The sequence below is a fragment of the Nothoprocta perdicaria genome, unplaced genomic scaffold, assembly GCF_003342845.1.
Source record: "Nothoprocta perdicaria isolate Ctin4 unplaced genomic scaffold, notPer1 scaffold_83, whole genome shotgun sequence".
NCBI classification, from domain to species: Eukaryota; Metazoa; Chordata; class Aves; order Tinamiformes; family Tinamidae; genus Nothoprocta; species Nothoprocta perdicaria.
The window spans coordinates 339974-359151 of NW_020456121.1; the positions used below are offsets into that span (position 1 = coordinate 339974).

The 19178-nt window shown below is 39.6% G+C and overlaps 1 long non-coding RNA gene across 1 annotated transcript in view; it reads right to left on the reverse strand.

Moving 5' to 3' along the window:
- The window catches only part of LOC112958288, a 92127-nt gene extending 84964 nt beyond the window's left edge, over positions 1-7163 (reverse strand). Inside the window, exon 1 of the long non-coding RNA XR_003251400.1 lies at positions 7086-7163. This is a non-coding gene — a long non-coding RNA (uncharacterized LOC112958288). The remainder of the gene's footprint in view (positions 1-7085) is intronic.
- Between the last annotated feature and the right edge of the window lie 12015 nt (positions 7164-19178).

The following is a 19178-nucleotide window of genomic DNA, read 5'->3' on the forward strand; positions in this document are numbered from 1 at the left end:
CTTAAAAAGGCAACAACATCAAAAGGATGCCGCCTTGCTCCTCCATTAAATTGTTTTTTTAATACGACATTTTTTCTGTTCCATCCTGATACTTTCACACACCATCCTTGCCAGCCCCATTCATCCTATTTGGTATAAGGACATATCAAGATAGTTCACACCATGACCAGTCGGTTCAAAACTCTACTCAGATTCATAAGCACCAGGATCACTGAAGGAGAAAGCTGACAAAACACCTTCTCACAAAAGATGTATTTTGGCAATTGCCAAAACACAGGGCGGGAGTTGAGACTGATATATCCAAATCTACTCAGAAATTAAGACCTTAATTTAAGGCATTTTCAGTATGGCTGCAGACAAGCTAGAAAATGCTGAAAGGTTAACATACCTTCTGCAAAATCATTTAACAGTTTATTAAGAAATCTGTTAGCTTCCTGTAGCGGTGTGCTAATAAAGCTAGCTGGATTTATTGGATAGTGCAAAGTCTTCGCTGAATGAACAGCACAATCTTCCCATCAGAGAGTGTGACTATTAGACTCCTGTTGTCACTACTGTCTCTGCACAGTGCTTTTTGGTCTATAATTCACTGTAAAATTTAAGTGGAAAAGAACTTTATACTCTGGAATAAGATACAATTATGAATTCCAGTTACCATTTAATCCTAGATTCTACTTCTGATTAGAAGTTAAGATTCAGAAGCAAGCCAAGTTTTGTAAGCAAGCGTTTTCAAAATATGAAGAGAAATAAGAGCTTGAAATGTCAAAAGCTGGAGGTTTAATTTCTTGTAAACAGTTTCTCTCCATCAGTTTTAACTAGAAAACTGTTTTCTCTTAAACCATATTCTTAAAGAAATCTAGATCTGTTTATATAGAGCCAGATGCCATATGAGGCTACTAGGACAGCTTATCTCTAATCTGAGATAACATTCAAAGAAACATTTCCCTTGATGCATTTTAAACACTGCTAGTTTACATCGCTCATCCTTGTGCTGTAACCCATATAAAACTGAAATGGCCAGTACATATTCCATTTAAATCATTGCCATATAACTAACAAATACAAAGTAGCTGTATAACTAACCATAACCTGTCATATTTAAGGAACTAGATTGTGTCAAAGTTTCATTCTCCTATAATTATATCTGTGTCTGGTAGAGACAGTTATCAGACAGACCATTTGGTTCTGTCTGATATCAGATATTCTCTGGTAAAAGCTTCAGGTTTTTATATGAAAAATGTATTCCTACCATGCATCATACCACACCTTGACACATCATACAAGTTTTGCATAGAAGAATACAGACCCTTGCTGTCTTCACAAGTAACTTTTATTTTAAATACATAATTTAATTGCAAGTAGAACAAAAAAGCACTGCCAAATCATCGCAGGGGCATTTCCCTTGCAAATCTGAGCTATCACAGAATTGATGATTCTGAGCTTGAACTCAGCTTAGGACTTTGCCACAAACACAAAAACCAAGTCTGTGACTCGCACTCCTCATTCTGAATGCAGTAGAAGTATCCTGACACCTGCTAAAAAAGTTCTCCCAAGCGGCATGCCAAAAAACAGTGAAAGAAAAAAAAGCATCAACCAAAGCTTGAGAAAAGGGTCTGGTCTCACTTTTATAGCTTGAAATGCAGTAGCAGCTTTAAAAGATTCAATTAGCTCATGCGTTTATTACAAGTAGGAAGTCTCATTGGGGCTGTCAGAAGAGGTGATACTTAACCGACATGATGTCGGTCAAGTGCTTCTCATGAGCCTACTACAATTTTTTAAAATCTGAAATGGTTTATACAGTAATTGATGAAAAATTACATGCGGAGATCGGCCACCTGAAAATAAATTATAACATTCAAACCTTTTCTAAGGCTCTCTGGCAGGAGACATTGTCACCAAGTTTATTTTAAAAGCCTCCATTCCACAATATAGAAGAAAAGTTTTGTACCATTCTATTTTTCCCTTCAAAGGGCTATGATTTGGGCCATCTGCAGGAACATTTAATTACATAATTATAAAATCATAGGCAAAAGGTATTAATTTAAGCTATACTATTTCCTACAGTTGCATTTCAAGAGTTACAGCAGGGGTTTCTGAAGAGGTACCACCTAACCATCAAGAAATAGACTGCCCACTTAAAAGAGGTGCTTTGGATATGTGCTGTTCACTCCTGTGGACTGTGAATTGGCTACTAGACTTGCCCAGTGTCAAATAACTAAGTACCTTCACATTAAGCCATTTCAGAAACATTGCCCTGTCCACTGAAAGGCTGGTCTAGACTTAAAGGTTCCAAATATGAGGAGAAAAATATCCAAATGTAGGGAAAAAAAACACAAAAGACATACAAGGAACAAGATTCAGAAGAGGCTATCTCAGAGCTAATGTTAAATTCAGTCACAGAGCTGTTAAATCTTGAGATAAATTCCAGACTTGGGCCTTGATGTGGGCTACGGTTATGGATTAAGACCACAGCAAAGAAGGGAACATCTGCTTCGAGGTTGTGCTTTACAGAGCACCCTATTACTAAGAGATCAGGGTGCAGATCTAATCTTCAACTTTGGGGTGGGGTTGTGCCTCATTGAAGGGTAAGAGAAGGGACTATCTACACAACATGAACATCTACACATGGCAAGATCCAGAAGAGCAAGATTACAATTAGTAAAGATTAACCAAATTAAACAGCAGGCAGAAGATTTCTCCACTGACTTATACTGAGAATCTGAACTGCATATATAGAGCAGCCTGGAGAGCCCCAACCTGCTTGCACAGGGCTGCTGTGGGCTCCCAGCAAGCAGAAAATCCCCCAATAAGGCCCAGAGCAAACAGCTGAGCCAGTCCTGGACACAATGAAACACTCCTGTGCGGCTGGGCTTGTCCCAAAGCACACACTGAAGGTTAGCCTGGCATTGACAGCAGAACTCCAGTGGAGTTGCTCACTTGTTCACTCTATCAATGGGACTCTACTCTAGTTCAAGGAATTTCTGTAAGGATACAGAAAAGAAGCAACATAATTGTTTTAACAGATTTGAGGCTTTAATAGCAAAACTGTATTTGGAAATGCAAGTTTCCAGGCCTCCCTTATTACACCACTAAGTTAGTAAGGTCAGATTATACTGAGTGGACATCACAGAAGCACCTGACGATTAAGAAACTACAAATGCCACTGCACAGATTACCAAAACCTCTGCATCAGCCTTCCCAGTGAAGGGCAAGGCTGCCTATCAACAGGGCCAAGGCATGCAGGAGCACACACTCCATCTATTGATAGACATAAAAATGTCATGGATGAAATTGCATCACAAGCATTTGCAAGTTCCAGCAGGGGCTCTAGCATAGTTAAAGTCTTGTCAGTTCAAGAGGAATTATTCATGGGAGCTGCAGACCCCCTTGCAGCAGCAGATGAACAAACAGCTAGCCCCAAATCAACTGGGACACTTGTTACTTTTAACTTTGAAGCATTGGGCTGCTAGCTCCATTCCCAGCTAATTGACAAGTTCCAGTGACAACCAGAGCCCTATTAGCAGACTACAGCGACATGGAGACTCCACTAAAAAAATTGGAAATATCTACAGTATTAGGGATACTGCAGTGAGGATTGCCTATTCACACAACAGAAAGGCAATATTATTGAAAAGCTTAATTTGAATGGTAAGTGCTTGGGATTACCATATATGTGACAATTCTTCACACTTTGGCAAAGTTTCAGTTATAAAAAGTTTACTAAGAAATATACCATCACTCTCCCAAGCTAAGAAATACAATATTCAGCTTTTTGTTTGTTCTTGAATTCCTTGTTTTGCTTTGCAGTTCCTGACAAAATGGACCAAGATTTAAGACAGTCTTTCAACTCTGTTGAGTCCAACTCTTTAGCAAAGAGTTATCTTTGCTAAATCCAAGGTACCCGAGACAAAAGAAAAAACACTATGAACAAAAATTTAGTTGTAAAAATGCATATATCTATAACAGATAACTGGAGAACCAAATACACTCGATTTCTCTCTCAGATGCCACAAAGAGAAGAACTTCCAAGCTCAGAATACTGCAAATGCTTCCTGTAATGGTCTTGAGAAATGGACCTCAGTGTTTACTATCACAAGAACACATCACTGCAGAACCACTCTTCCTTCACATGTTTGATATTTCTATTTTGCTTATATTTTGGTTAGAAGTTTGAAAACCCTGGTGTCACTGCAAAAACCTGACAGATGTATTCTTAGAATCAGGAGTCAAGGCCTAAGCAGCACATTTAAATATACATTTATCTACTGCTATACATTTATTTTTGCACCTTCACCGTAGGCCTACATGGATTCACCATTTATACAGACTATCTGCAGAGACAGATTCACCATTTTTATGGAATCCTACATCACAAAGATAGCCAATTCCACAGCTTTACTTGGGTTTTCTTATGGTCAAGTTTCCCCCAATCAGAATTAATGAATGCTTCAATTAGTAATAACCCAAGTTACACTTTTGCTTCTTTATGACTGTTTGCCACTATTTGAAATAAGCTCAGATGCAGTTTTCAGAATGTAATATTTCCTATTTTTAGCAGCGCAGGCTGTCTGATTATGACTTTTTTTTCCCCCTCTCCACTGGTTGGTATAAGATGGGCATTCGCATTTAATCATATCCATAGATTACTTCAATGAATACAAATGTGTTACATTATCTTTAAATAAATGAATGTCAATATGTTCTAGGGTAACAGAAGTAATTGCATATTGATAACAGTCATTATTGTAAGTCATGGTTGCTGGCAGAAAATCCACTTGTGTTTTTTAATAAGGTGCAATATTATGGTCTATTTTGAGATGATAGCTTTCTACTTTCCTATACATAATACAATATCATTTCAATATAGCTGGCAGACACCTAGAATAGATAAAAATTCAGAATGTAAACCTGCAAATTGTAAGATTTTACAGTCTTTTGAAACTAGGGTGGATATTCCAAATACCTCAGCAAAACTGATATGAAGGAATCATTATCTGCACCAGGCTGATGCACTTTCTATCCCACTCCCCATAGCTGATAACAGTGACTAGTATATTATCCTGAACTTGTAACACCAGATATTTCAGATTTTGTATTGTGGCCTATTGCAGTTTGCAAAGTAATGTGAAAGACACTTGAGAAACAGACCCCTTTTCCTCATTTTTAAGAGGCGCAAATCTTTTAAAACTAACCAAGATGTTCTGAATTTATCTCCTACAGTAAAGCAGGAAAGTTATAGTACCCAACTATCAAGAGTGGAGGCTCTTGTTCTGCACTGCTGCTCTACTTTATTGCTTTAAAGCAGTAAAAACTGAATTAAAATAGACAAATGCAGGGTCCTGCACCTTGAACAGAATATCCCCATGAAACAGGAGTCTTACTACACAGCAACTTTCTCTACAAAAAGCAATTTAAAAATGAATCAATTGCTCAAATCTGTGCCATGCAGAAGGCTGAACACACTGCCCAGCCTTAGCAAGAGGACCAGATAAAGCAGTGACCACACACTAGCCATATCTCAAATACTGTGCCCAGGTCAACACAGTTTCAAGTAGAAAACACTGAAAAGTAGAATAGGACCAGCAAAGGACTGGTAAAACAGCTCTCTAAATAGATGCCAGCATCAGAGGAAGCCTCTAATGACCCAATGAAACATGATTTGGGGCAGAAAGCACAAAAAAGATTCATAAATGGTTTTATTCAGCCTGCAGAAAAAAAGCTTGCAAGAGCACATTATTTCAGTTCCCAGCTACCTACAGCTTGGATAGAAGAGAGAAATATCTTCTTACTACAGGTAGAAAGAAGCAGCAGCAGTAATTACAAGCTGTAGCAAAGAAAATGCCAACTCAGTGGAAAAAAAAAAGAAGGGGAGAAAGAAAAAAGATGAACTCTGCTCTACACTATATTTACTACACTGCTCTGCTCTATATTTAACTCCAAGCAAGAGTCTTACTACTCATCACATTGCATGCTAAATATTGAAATAAAATTGCTTCACATTACATTTATGCAGCTTTGTTGACATCTATACCCGGAGGAAAGTAAAGTGTTAACCCCATTGTGTTTTAGCATTGCTCAGGCAAATACGATGGTGTCTGTTACACAGAGGGGCACTATTCAGAGACTGCACTAAACATACAAACTTTCTCCAGAGGATTCTTGGAGAAAGAAAAAAGTTATCCTCTGGATAATTATAACATAATTTCGCTCTATTAAGCTCCTATGCAACTACTCAATGCTAGACTCAAGCCCCTAGATTTTCCCCTTGGCATCTGAAGAATCAGATTTAGAAGTAAAAAATGCTTATTTTTCTTTTTGAAACACCAAGATAAAAAGGAAAGCCCATTGGCTAAGTGAGGTCTTGAGAAACACTGTCACAGTGCACTCGAGGTTGCACAAACCTAGGCACTCCAAGCAGGCACACCTTTCCCTGGCGGAAAAGGCTGTGCAGAGGCAGGGCCAACACTTCTCAAGGGCTCACGCGGGGCCGTTTCTTTGCACTGCCCCACACAACCTCGCGCTCCCGGCAGAGGGCGCGGCCCCTCGCGCAGCGCGCCCCAACGGGCGCCACGCGGGACCCCCCCGCGCGGACAGCTGGTTGCTAGGCAACTCCGATCCGCCTAGCAGCAGCCGCAACGGCCAACGGCAGCGCGCGGGCCGCCCGCCCAGCGCGCGGCCACCTGCCGCGCCGCCATTTTGTCCCTGCCTCAGAGCCGGCGCCACGCTGATGTGGCRGCTGCTTCCCCCGAGCTAGGGAGCTTCGTTCTACTCCACAGACTCCAGAGAACTCTTCTATAAGCCTCACTACTCACATATTCACTCTGTTGCCACCTTGGCGTATTAGGAGCTGGCGAGAATAAGCTCAAGTGTTGCCTCTCTTAGGACATGTGCTCATGGCTAACGGCACCCAGTCATCCCTCCAGCTCAAGGTGTAGGGAGGTGCAGGTTGAAGGCTGACTTGGTTTGAACCAAGGCAAGAAGTTCCCTAGCGAAAGCCTGACAATCTGTCTCCGAACCTTTTCTCTGAAAACCTTTTGGCAATGGAGCAGTGCAACAACAACAGTAAATAACCTCAAAATGGACCGTACCTTTCTCTGAGTTGAGTTGCCAAGAGCTGCCCTTCTTCCTAGGGCAATGAAATGCAGGTCTTGTCCTCTCCCAAGACTAGCACTGCAGAAACCTCTCTTCAGAAAGAAGCAAACTCTTCCCAAGCTCGTTTTTATATGCCGGAAACCTGCCCTAATTAGCCAGCACGGCACCTGAGGCTCTGCTGGTCAAGGGCCTCAGCGTGGTGGGACCCAGGCTGGAGGAGCCCTACCACAGGTTCCAGGAGGCACCTGGGCACCAACATCAACGCAAACACATGTCCCAAAGCGTTCTAGAGATCTTCTTGAACCTCCAAGGCAACATAAACTCCCCAATCTTTCCCCAAACCCATGGTGACACAGGTGAAAAAAAATCCCATTGCGCCATCACTGACAATATTGCTGACACCTGCGTGAAGATTGAGCCTTAGCAAGTGAATAAGGGGGCAGTGCTGTCTTGTCCATCAGGGCTGGCTGGAACAGGATCTTAAAAAAAAAAAAAAAAAAAAACCCACTATTCACACACTGAATTTATTTGTTAAATGGTAGGCGTCTGCCAATGTTGATATTTCTGCAAGGGCAGTGCATAGTCAACATGAAAGCTTGCATATAAAGATACTGAATTCAGAATATTTTACCGCTTCATGAAAGGCATCTAATTTAGATGCGGAACGTTTTTTTTGCGGTGAGCAAGCATTTCTATGAATTTCTATACACATAGTTTCCCACAGATTGAAAATTTTTATGGAAAGTTGCACATCTCTGAGCTGCAAATGCTGTGTGTGCTTAGTTAACAGTTTTAAGAGCAGCAAAGCTGTGGCTGCTCTCAGGTATCATTTTCTGCTGTGTACTCTATCTTCACAGCCAGCTTAAAGATTGTTCTTAGGAGAGAATTGCCTTTCTGCTGAGAATTAATCTTTTTTTGTATGCTTCCTATATTGGGCATCCACTATTCTGCTGCTGTCAATATTCTTCAGTACAAGGTGACTTATACCTACAGTGCCCCTTCCTTTCAAACTATTAAAAATTAACTGTAACAACTCTTAGATTGGAAGAAGTATCATGAATAGTTCAATAAGGATTTCTGTTCAATGAAACCAAAACACTGAAAAAGATATTAACACATACAGGCAATCATAGTAATATAGATAAAATGTATAATACTCTTAGGTATATCAATACTGGTAATACTGTGCTCAGTATTGATCAGTATTGGAAAAGTTATGGAGAAAAAGGATTTAAAAGCTGTCATGTGAAAAGATAGAATTGTTTACATTCAACAGGAGACACAGAAGGCAATACTAAAAATAAAAACATTTCAAGTATTTGTGTATCTTAAAGAAAAATTGCTTTTCTATTTATATAGAAACTTTTATGATATGTATGTACAAAAATATTTTGGGGATGGGATTTAGAATCGACGATTCTAATTGATTTTCAGCATTGAGAGCTGGTAACTACTGGATTGCAAATGAGATCAGAATTTAGTCTAAGGATCTGTTCTCCGTTTCTCATCTTCCCAGTTGCAGATGTAAATACATATGGGAGAGACAACTGAGAAGATCCATGTAGTGGGTGGACAAAAACAATATATATATATTGCCATATTGTGGGTGACCATAAGCAGAGTTAAATTTTTTCACAGGGTTATATGTATATGTTTTATGTGTGACATTTTGCATTTTTAGTAAGCATTATATGTGAAATCAAGGTAAAGATATCACAGAAAATACATGTTAAAAGGAAAATCAGAAGTTAAATAGTTGTTCTTTAAGTGAACACATTCTACCTTCAAAAAAAAAACCTCAGATTTTCTTAGGATTAAATATTAACTTTGGTATTCTCCTGGGTTGAGCTTGAACTCCATTAAATACATTAAAAAAAAAAATACTTTCAATATGTAGTCTTCATAAATACTTTTACCAAGCTGAGTTTTCGCAGATTTTCACATAACTATGCAAGCAGAAATTCTAAAGTGTCAGAATTCTAAAGCGTCACAATTCTAAGCGTCACATAGTGAATGTCAGAATTTTAAAGCAAGCGACAGAATTCCAACGCGAACACTAGAATTCTAAAGCGATCAGTGGAATTCTAGTGCCAGCACTAGAATTCTAACGCGTCAGAATTCTAACGCAAACGTCAGAATTTTAAAGCGAGCGTCACAATTCTAACGTGACCATCAAAATTCGAAAGCGTCAGAATTCTAACAGGAGCGTTAAAATTCTAATGCAAGCGTCAGAATTCTAAAGCGARTGTCATAATTCTAATGCGAGCATCAAAATTCAAAAGTGTCAATTCTARTGTGAGCATCAGAATTTTAAAGCGAATGTCACAATTCTAACGCGAGCATCAAAATTAAAAAGCATCAGAATTCTAGTGGGAGCGTTAGAATTYTAACGCAAGCATCAGAATTTTAAAGCAAGCGTCAAAGTTTTAACACGAGCGCGCCACARTTCTAACACAAGCGTCAAAATTCTAAAACGAGCAGCAGAATTTTAAYGCAAGCACTAGAATTCTAAAACGTCAAAATTCTAATGAGAGCGTCAATTCTAAAGGGTCAGAATTTTAATGCGAGCATCAGATATCCTACACGAACAGCAGAAGATATATAAATTCTGAATTTAGAATTCTATATTCTAATTCTAATTTAGAATTTAGAATTCTAAATTCAGAATTGTAACACCACTAGAATTTTAAAGCGAGCATCACAATTCTAATGCCAGCGTCAGAATTCTAATGCGAGCGTCACAATCCCAGAGCCAGCGTCACGATCTCAAAGCGGGTGTCACAGTCCAAAGCGGGAGTCAAAATCCCCAGGCGAGCGGCAGAATTCTAAAGCAAGCGTCAGAATGCTGAAGCCTCAGAACTCTAACACGAGTGTCAGAATTCCAGCACGTGCACTGGAATTCTAACACGAGTGCTAGCGTTCTAACTCATCACAATTCTGTCACAAGCGTCAGAATTCTATCGTGTCAGAATTTTAGCACGAGCGACACAGTTCTAAAGCGAGCATCRTAATTCGAAAAGAATGCTAGAACTCTAAAGTGTCAGAATTCTAATTTCTCAGAATTCTAACGCGAGCGATAGAATTCTAACACGAGCATTACAATTCTARCGCCAGCATGAGAATACTATTGCGAGCATCACAATTTTAAAGTGAGCATCAGAATTCTGAGGCAATCGCTAGAATTCTAAAACAAGCAGCAGAAKTCTAATCCGAGTACTAGAATTCTAAAGCAGCAGAATTCTAACATGAGAAGTAGAATTCTAAAGCATCAAAATTCTAATGCAAGTGTCAGAATTTTAAAGCGAGYGTCACAATTCTAATGTGAGCGTCACAGTTCTTAAAGCAAGCGTCAGAATTCTAATGTGAGTGCTAAGATTCTAAAGCAATCATTAGAATTCTAACGTGAGCACTAGAATTCTAAAAGGTCAGAATTCTAAAGCAAACAGCAGAATTCTAGAATTCTAGAATTTTAAAGTGAGTGTCAGAATTCTAACCTGAGCGTCACAATTCAACGCAAGCTTAACAATCCGAAAGTGAATGTCACAATCCCAAAGAATTCTGATGTTCGCAACAAGCCAAATTGAGAAATTTGGCTTCTTGATATATTCCATTTCCAAGCTGTTCTCAGATTTGCTCCTGCTGTGGCGAAGTATTTTCTATGATGAAAATACATTAAATCAGACTATTCCTTCAGAGTGGGCAGAGTTTTGCACTCTGAGGGTGAACATTTGATAGGACGCTGGAGTGYGTGTGTATTTCCCCAGCGATCGTGGGGTAGATGACTGGGATGTCTCCTGGCTGCTCCATCCCATGGATGGAAGATGGAAGAAGAATCATCCGGCTTCCGTTCTCTGTAGACAAGTGCTGAACCACTTTATTTGGTTAGGTAAAAGTTCGTACGTGTAACCAGTACACTATATTAATATTTTTAAATGTCAACCCATTCCATTAACTATTTTTTAATAATACTGCATTTTTACTTACAAAAGAAATCAACAGATCTCAGAATGCTGAAAAAAAATAATCATTGAAATGGATTGAAAATCCTACACAGCCAAAAGTAATAAGAATAAAGTTTATCTTAGGCATGTGATATCTGGCCGGGGAATGTGCAAGAGTGAGGAGAGCAGCACTGCTCAGCCAGGAATGCCCTCCTGTGTTAAGCCAGGGCTGGGTGTGTCTGCAAAACGGTGGCCAAGAGGGCAGGGGTTAAAAGGGGCTGCTACGAGAGAGGCCTTTGCTGCCTTCGTGTAGGGACTGACACCAGGGAGCCCGCGGCCCCGGCRAGCGCAGAACAGCCCGGTGTGCAACCAACATCACACTGCCCTAGGGTGGTCGCAGTCGGTCAAAGGTAGAAATTGRTCCAAATAATTGAATATATTTAGTGCATGATGTTTTCTCTCCTGAAATACCCGCCACTACGTTAGCCATTGCTAACAGTTGTTGCATTTGCTAACAGTTCCTGCAGTTTTTCTCTCGTTTTTGCAGCTAAAATGCTGATGACTAGAAGAAAAAGGAAAGGATGTTTTAGCACATTTAGCACAAATAGCCATTTAGCACAAATCTTTTTTTCCACACATCCATCTAAGAATAATAAGTAAATAGCATCAGGAGAAAAAAAAAAAGATATATATATATCATATATATATATATATATATATATGAGATTATGTTCTGGATATATATATCTATGGATCTGGATCATATATATATATATATATATATATATATGAGATTATGTTCTGGAACCTGAGTATTTCTTTCAAATTTGCCTGAAAGCAGAAGTAATGAAATTAAGGTTATTGATCAGTTCCAGAGTGTGACTTGCTATTAACATGAGTATAAGCAAATTTCTGTTTCAGCTCAGTGGTATTTCGAGCATTTCAAAAACCTAATTTTGTTCTTATGTGGTTCAGAGGAAGATCATTAGCACATTACAAATGGACTGGTCTGACTGGACTTTTGGGTAGAGCTTTGAACTGTGGACCCAGAACAGAAATTACAGCATTAATTATTAGAACGCATTAATAGTTAAAAGCAGAAGGAATTGCATTATTCCTCTGCATTGCCAGTTTATAAACACACTCTCACTAACCTAAAACTGTGCCTAATCCTGGGTGCGAATGAGCCAGATAACACAGTTTATGAGCTCACTAACTTAAAAAATTCTTAGAGTAAAATAAGTTACATGAATACTTTCTTAGCATAATATTCATGGTCACTGTACAAGAAGTGGGAAAAAAATGAGGCTCTTCAATAGTGTTGCCTGTCTTAGGCTGGAAACAATGTTTGTTTTGTGTAGACATTTATAAATGATTAATGATTAAATGAAAGCGTCCGTCTTACCTCATGATCTCATTATTAATAGTGTTATTTTTCAAAAACACAGAATTTTATTCGACATTGGCATTGGGCCAGTACATACGAAAACACACAACAATTTTTCGTGACTGAAAGGCCCTAGGGGGAAGGGTGTAAAGGCCTTTCGGACCTGCATCTGACATTAAGGAACTCTGTCTTTCCTTTTTGTGAAGTAACATTAATATATGTATTGCTTATACATCAAAAAGGGAGAAAAAAAAAAAAAAGAACATTTCTATTTTTAGGCAATTTTCCAGTAATATGCACCTAAGGAAAAAAAAAAAAAAACCAGCTGATTTGGCTGTATCCTGAGCAGATAGGAAGCCGAATACATCTGTCCGTAATTAGGAAGGTATCTACAGCGACATTTGTTTTTTAGCTTAACACATCATTAAGAAGCAACAAGCTTTGATTTAAAAGAAAAGGGAAGGATAACTTGAACATGAAAATGATTTTCAATCATTGAAGTCACATAGTGCTCACTCTGGAAGCCTTGATCATGTGTAATCCTGTTGAAAGGCTGAATTGAAATCAGCCTGACATACATTATGTTGCAATGCTGTGTCACCAGTGCATGACAGAATTTTGTTTTGCATTAGTTCATTCTTTGCTGGAAATAAAAACACTCTGTATGCTTAATAGTCCAAAAAAATGAATGTTACTGCTTTTTTAAATTGCCCGTTAATGAGAATTTTGCTTGCTTTTTAAAAAAACAGAATGCCTTCAGGGGCATCTTTCATTTGCTGACATACCTATTTTCACCATCAACACTGTTGAACAATCAAAACGGAATCATCCCAGACTGTGTTTTTAGTAAAAGCGACCATGTCTTTTAGAACCGATCTGAAGGGTTGTTCATAGCATCCGAGCAACCCGGGCCGATTCTAAAATGCCTTTTCACTGAGCTGTAAACAATTTCCTATCTAGCCCAGCACAGCAGCGATGGCTATGCAAAAACATACACCGAACAAAGGCAATTATTTTTTTAGGAAATCTAAAAAAAAAAAAAAAAAAAGCTGTCTTTAAAAAAAAAAAAAAAAAAAAAAAAAAAAAAAAAAAAAAAGGCTGTCTTTAAGTAGGCAAACTTTACATTGAGCTGAATCAAGGAGACTGTGAAAACACCCAATAAAAAGTCAAGTGCGGAAGCTACAGATGTAACTTCGCACTCCAAGGAAAGAGTGGAAGGGAAAAGGGAACTCATCCGGTCATCACCGTTTATAGCAGAGGCAATAAACCTGGATGGTCCTTCATGTAGGAAAGGACAGGCTCATTAAATAAATGATCTTATTTTCTATCATATTTGGGCAGAAGATAATAAGCACGTAGGCGCGCTCAGATACAAAACAATGATGAAATAATCTTAGCCAGAAAGGATTTCTCAATTACATTCTGGTAGGATGCAGAAACTACGTTACAAACGTCAATCTGGCACCGTTTGTGAGTGGTTGAGAGTGCTGAGGRCGCAGGGTGGCCGGGGAGGTGTGGCGGGCTCCTGAGCTCATCGCGTGGCACTGCGCTTTAGCCTTCTGGCRCTCTATTTGAATACGTTGTATTTTTAGAGTTGGCAGTTATTGTGGAACAAAGCTTTCTTCGCTAAAATCAATACTGGGCAAAAGAATACAAATAAAATGCCTTACAAAACTCAACTTTCTGAAATGAACACTCAGTCCTGGAAAAAAATACGAATTTCTGCAGGCAASCATATCGTCTACTTTGTTCTACCAAAAACCTCTGGAGCAACTGCACACAGCTAACTAGCACACCCAGAAGAAAAATCTATTATTTTTATCTATTTTATAATTTTGTAATTTATAATAATACATATTTTATATCACTCATTTTCCCATGATCATGGGAAATGATTGTGGTTGGTTGTCTGCAAAAGGGACCCAAGTGATGGAAAGTAACATCAAAGAAAATAATGTTTTCTTTATTACTATTATTTTTACTGAAAACTGAAAATAAATGGGAAATAACGCAAGGCAAAACTGTAGTATTTTAAAATAACAGTTCATTGGAGCTGCATTTGTAATGACTTGGGTTTTTGCCTAGCCAATTAAGGTCTTTATGAAACATTTAACAACCTGTTATGGCACCTATTGAAGATGCCTAGGTATAATTTAGAAAACCATATATTCCCRGGCTGTACACTACTCGGTCATGTACAGAAAATGAGCGTTGTCCCAACAGGCCGCCACTGTGTGACACATACCAGGTGCAGACCTGTTATCTGTACATAGAGACAGTCCCGAAAGGGTCTGCTCCCAAGGCCCTATTTTCTGATAGGCAAAAATACATTTGCCTGATCTTTTTTAGATTATAGATTATACATTGTGCACCTCAAACACATGGAACCAGGAACTAAGCCAAATTCTCACAATGTAGGAAATGGGCATAGATTTACTGCTTTTTACTGCATTCCTTAGCAGTTTGTCCTCAATACCCGTATGTTGGTTCACAAGCTAAACCACAAATTATATCAGTTCAATTTGAAACAAAACCTTTTTGTTCCATGTTCCATGCATGTTATATATATATATATATTTCTAAGATTAAAAATATACATAAAATATGTGGAGAGACTGTAAAAATTGAAGCTACATTATTGTAAAAAATGACCTGAGAATAAAGGCAAGGATATAATGAAATTAATTTAAATTTTTATTAGAATAAATGAGGTTGACCTAATTTGTTATTTTAACTACAGCAAAGAACATATAATAGGTAATTAAAACAAAAAACAGAAAAGATGTTTCTAAATATTTTTTCATTTGTAGAATTAAGCCGAAGTAGTGGCTTTACTAAATAAGTTTGCTCAGATTCCAAAGATGGGGGAAAAAAAAAAAAAAAAAAAAAAAAAGTTAATTCAAGAAAAAGCTAAAAACAAGCCACAAAATAGCAGAATATACTTGAAAGAAAAATTACGAGTGCCTGATACACCTTGGACATGGGCATCAGAAACCTGCTCTGCTCTCAGCAGCTACGCAAGGAAATGCCGTGTCCACGTCCTCCACCGCGGCCCTCGGATGTGCCGCAGACCCCGTCGCTCCTTGTGCCCTCCTCGTGTTCCCRCTGGAGGCCGCCTGCCTGGTGGGGAACAGCCGAGCACTATCCGCTCGGCACATCCCAATCCCACAATCTAAAGCACTAAGAAAGAAACATCTGTGCTAATAAAAAGCCTTATAGTAGCAAGCAGCTAGTAATCCCAGAAACTACAGAGAGCTGCCAAGTGCTACTAGAGCTTGAAACGTCAAGCTGAAACATCAACTGCAGGTAGCTGCTTTTCCATATTCTCACAAAGAGGCAGTTGTTGAAAGTTCTTGGACTGGAGCGTCCGGCTCTGGTGATCCTGCAGGAGGAAAGGGTAGATGGGGAGTTGGAGCTTCAGATGCTAAATCAAAGTCAAGGATAACTTGCCCCCCATGTGACTCTCAAGCTCTCTATATTTGAAGCTTCATTTGTAAAATAACATAGTTTCCTGTCTTGTGAGCTCAGATGCTCCTCAAAGGCCTTGTTCGCTTATTCTGTGTGTGTTAAATACTTYAGGATGTCCAGGAAATGGAGGTTAGTGCTATGCAACTACTGGTGAACAATCAGATCTGGTTGTTGGGAGAAGGAAAACCATCCTTAGCCCTCCATGCCGTGAGCCCTCCCTTTCCCCATGCCGGCAGATTGTGCTTGGCCTTAGCACTGGACCTCCACGTTTGTCCCAGGGGGAGGAATCTGTGCCATCGTCTTCCATGCACACAGCGAAATACTGCAGCGCTGGCTGCTAGTGCGAGGGTGACTGGGAGCTTCGATTCCTTGTGTTTTTATTACTACAAACTTAAGGCAAATCCAAAATGAGGCTAAGCATTTTTCGTGGTGCATCACAGACAAGGTCCTATCTCAAACGGTTTCCATCTCTATGGATTTTCGGGAGAGATTTTAGGCTTCTTAATGCGCCCGCCATATGAGGAAGCTCAGTGATCAGCAGGCTTCTCTAGCAGAACTTGTTTAAGTGTCTCTTCCTCCTCTGTGTCCCACCACATGTGGAGCACCCTGGGGGAACTGCTGCTGGTTCGCGAAGCCCGTAGGGGAGCTCAGGCCGCAGTCACTGCTCATAAAGGTTCGCACTTCTTCCGCTCACCTTGTTGCTGGAGTTGAAGCATCTAGCATCAACCTTCTGTGCTTGTCSCTCCATGGATTTAACAAGTATCTTTTGTTTCAGCAGCCTCTCTCCTAATCTCGCACTTGTTTGAAATCGTTGTTGACGAGGTGAGACCCTTTGTAGAGGAGTTGAGTGCTGCAGAGGACCTTTATCTTAAATGAAAATGACAGCACTTCAGCAAGGCCCGGCGTAAATTCTGTGACAGGATATAGATTCACAAAGAGAAGTAATTCTTGCTGCTGTCATAAACCATTGCCTTTTCCAAACGTCAGCACCATCGCAAATGGAGCAATTACTAGCACCATCTATTGGAGATGGTGTCGAACTGAGAAAAAGGACTTAATTTCTTTAGAGTGGATAACAAAAGAAAACAAATAGTGTAAGATGTTTGTTTCAAAGGTTCACTAGCCAGCGCCACATGAACAGCTCTCCATTTTCAGAAAAGAAACCTGCAGAATGAACTACAGAGTAAAACATATTTGTGCCCACAAGCCCATGGATATATGTAATTTTGGGAATATAATTGGGAAAACTGTATCAGGATGTGATACACATGGGAGTGGCTGGAACGCCACATCCGAACACAAGCAGTTCTCCGGGAGGGCTCGYGTGCCTAAGAGGAATTCAACCTAGATTCAGCACTATCAATAGTACAGCAGAACTGGGGATTACAAAAGAATTAAAAAGAGATTGTGCTGCAATACTGTGACCGTAAGACTGATCCAGACATTATCAGACATGTGAAGACCTTATTTAGCTCTGTGGGGAATTACACAAAGCAGTAGGTGAAATATATTAGAAAGGAAGTTGGATATTTTGTAAAACTTCCGTGATTTGACTATAAAACTGTCTTTTGTCCAAGTGGCAGTGGTACAGTTCACTTGGAGATATTGGGAGCAGCCTCAGCTGAGTCAATGGGACATGCAGATACATAGGTTCTTAGTTTAAGAAATCACAACGGATTCCCTCCATTTTTCATTAGCCCAATTAAAAAATAGCTACAGATCTTGGATTAAGAACTAGCATGATGAACACTGTCGTATTTTATCCACTTCAGTTATGTTCTTGGAATAAATCAAATCTCCAGACAAGGTCTTAGCTAAGACTTTTCATTCCAGTCCTCTCACCTGATAGCTAAAACAGAGCGTGGATGATTTACGCTTATGTATAGGTTGTTGCAGACGATCCTAAGGAAATGCGCTGACACCTATGTCAGTATCATGATGGAATATTCCAGGTTCACAACCAGACAAGCCAGGAAATGYAGCAGCCAAGAAGCCCTTACCTCAGCTCAGCTCCCTTCTCACATACAGAACAAGCATTTGGAGCAGCCTAGATCTGGCCTTCTGACTAGGCGTGAAGATACGTGACAATCCATCACTGTGGAGCATTAACCACCCTTTTGTAGGCAGTGGTCAGCGACTTTGGGGCTCCCAAGCAGTGGTGCTGATTAATCTCCCTTCTCACTTTCCTGTTATCCTCTGCTGGATAGAGGGCAGAAACTCTTAACTAACTGCCAAAAAGCAAGAACTGGTACAAACATGATGTAACAGAGTCAACTCCTGAGCCAAGATCAGCATCTGCTGCAKAGGCCAAATTGCATTTGGCCTACCCATCCCTTGCAGTGAACTATCCGAGACCATAAACCTATCCRTTCTGAGGAGCTGTTCTCTCCTTAAATGCCAAACCCCAAACACTGCCAAGAATTACTACTCTATTACTTTATTTCACCTTAAAGAATAAACTTTTYGTTCAGCTTCCACTTAGATGACTCTTTCCATCACGCAGCTGCATTGCCGCAGTTTGTTGTACTCGTTTGCTCGTTCACCAGGAGATCTCAGCACCTAGCAGAAATTTTGATAAGGGAAGTCAAAATCCAGTTCATGCTTCTGGGGGTTCTCAAGAAACGGTCTTCTAAAGTGTCCTGGTGCTGCATTCAGGGAACACTTCTCCTTTTCTTTTTCCAAGTGATCTGATGCTTGCTGAAGAAATCCATCTTTAGGATGATAGTTGTAGGAGTCGCATTGAAGCAACCGCTCGGATTGAAGGTCTTAARCCTTTTCATCCTTCATTTTACACACAACGTACATATCTTTACCAGCAAACACATGGCTTAAATTTGGAGAGTCCATGAGTGAAACTGTTTAGATTGCTGCTGAGCAGTGCTGTGGTGTGAACTGTCGTTGCCTTGCCCGCAGTAGCTCCACTCTTGGCTGGTCACTAGGGCTCCTGAATTTAGAATTCTTTTGTCCTAACATGGTGTAAAGTTTTATTGCCTTTAATCTGAGTCAGGTGCTTGCTAAACCTTTCTATATTTGTTCCTTCTCTTCACTATTCTAAAAATAAATTATCTTTAAGAGCTGGTTTTTTTCTTTCCATTCACCATGGATTTTATTAATCTGTGATTGCAGGAGGATTGTGTTGTGATTAAAGCGCCGACACAGTTCTAATCTTAACTCTGACCTTGACTTACTATGTGGTACTGCTTTAGTCACATCATGTTTCTGGGCCCAAATCTGACCATGTGTGTCCTATGAAATGCTACAGGTACAAAGTGTTTCCATTTCCCACCAAGCAT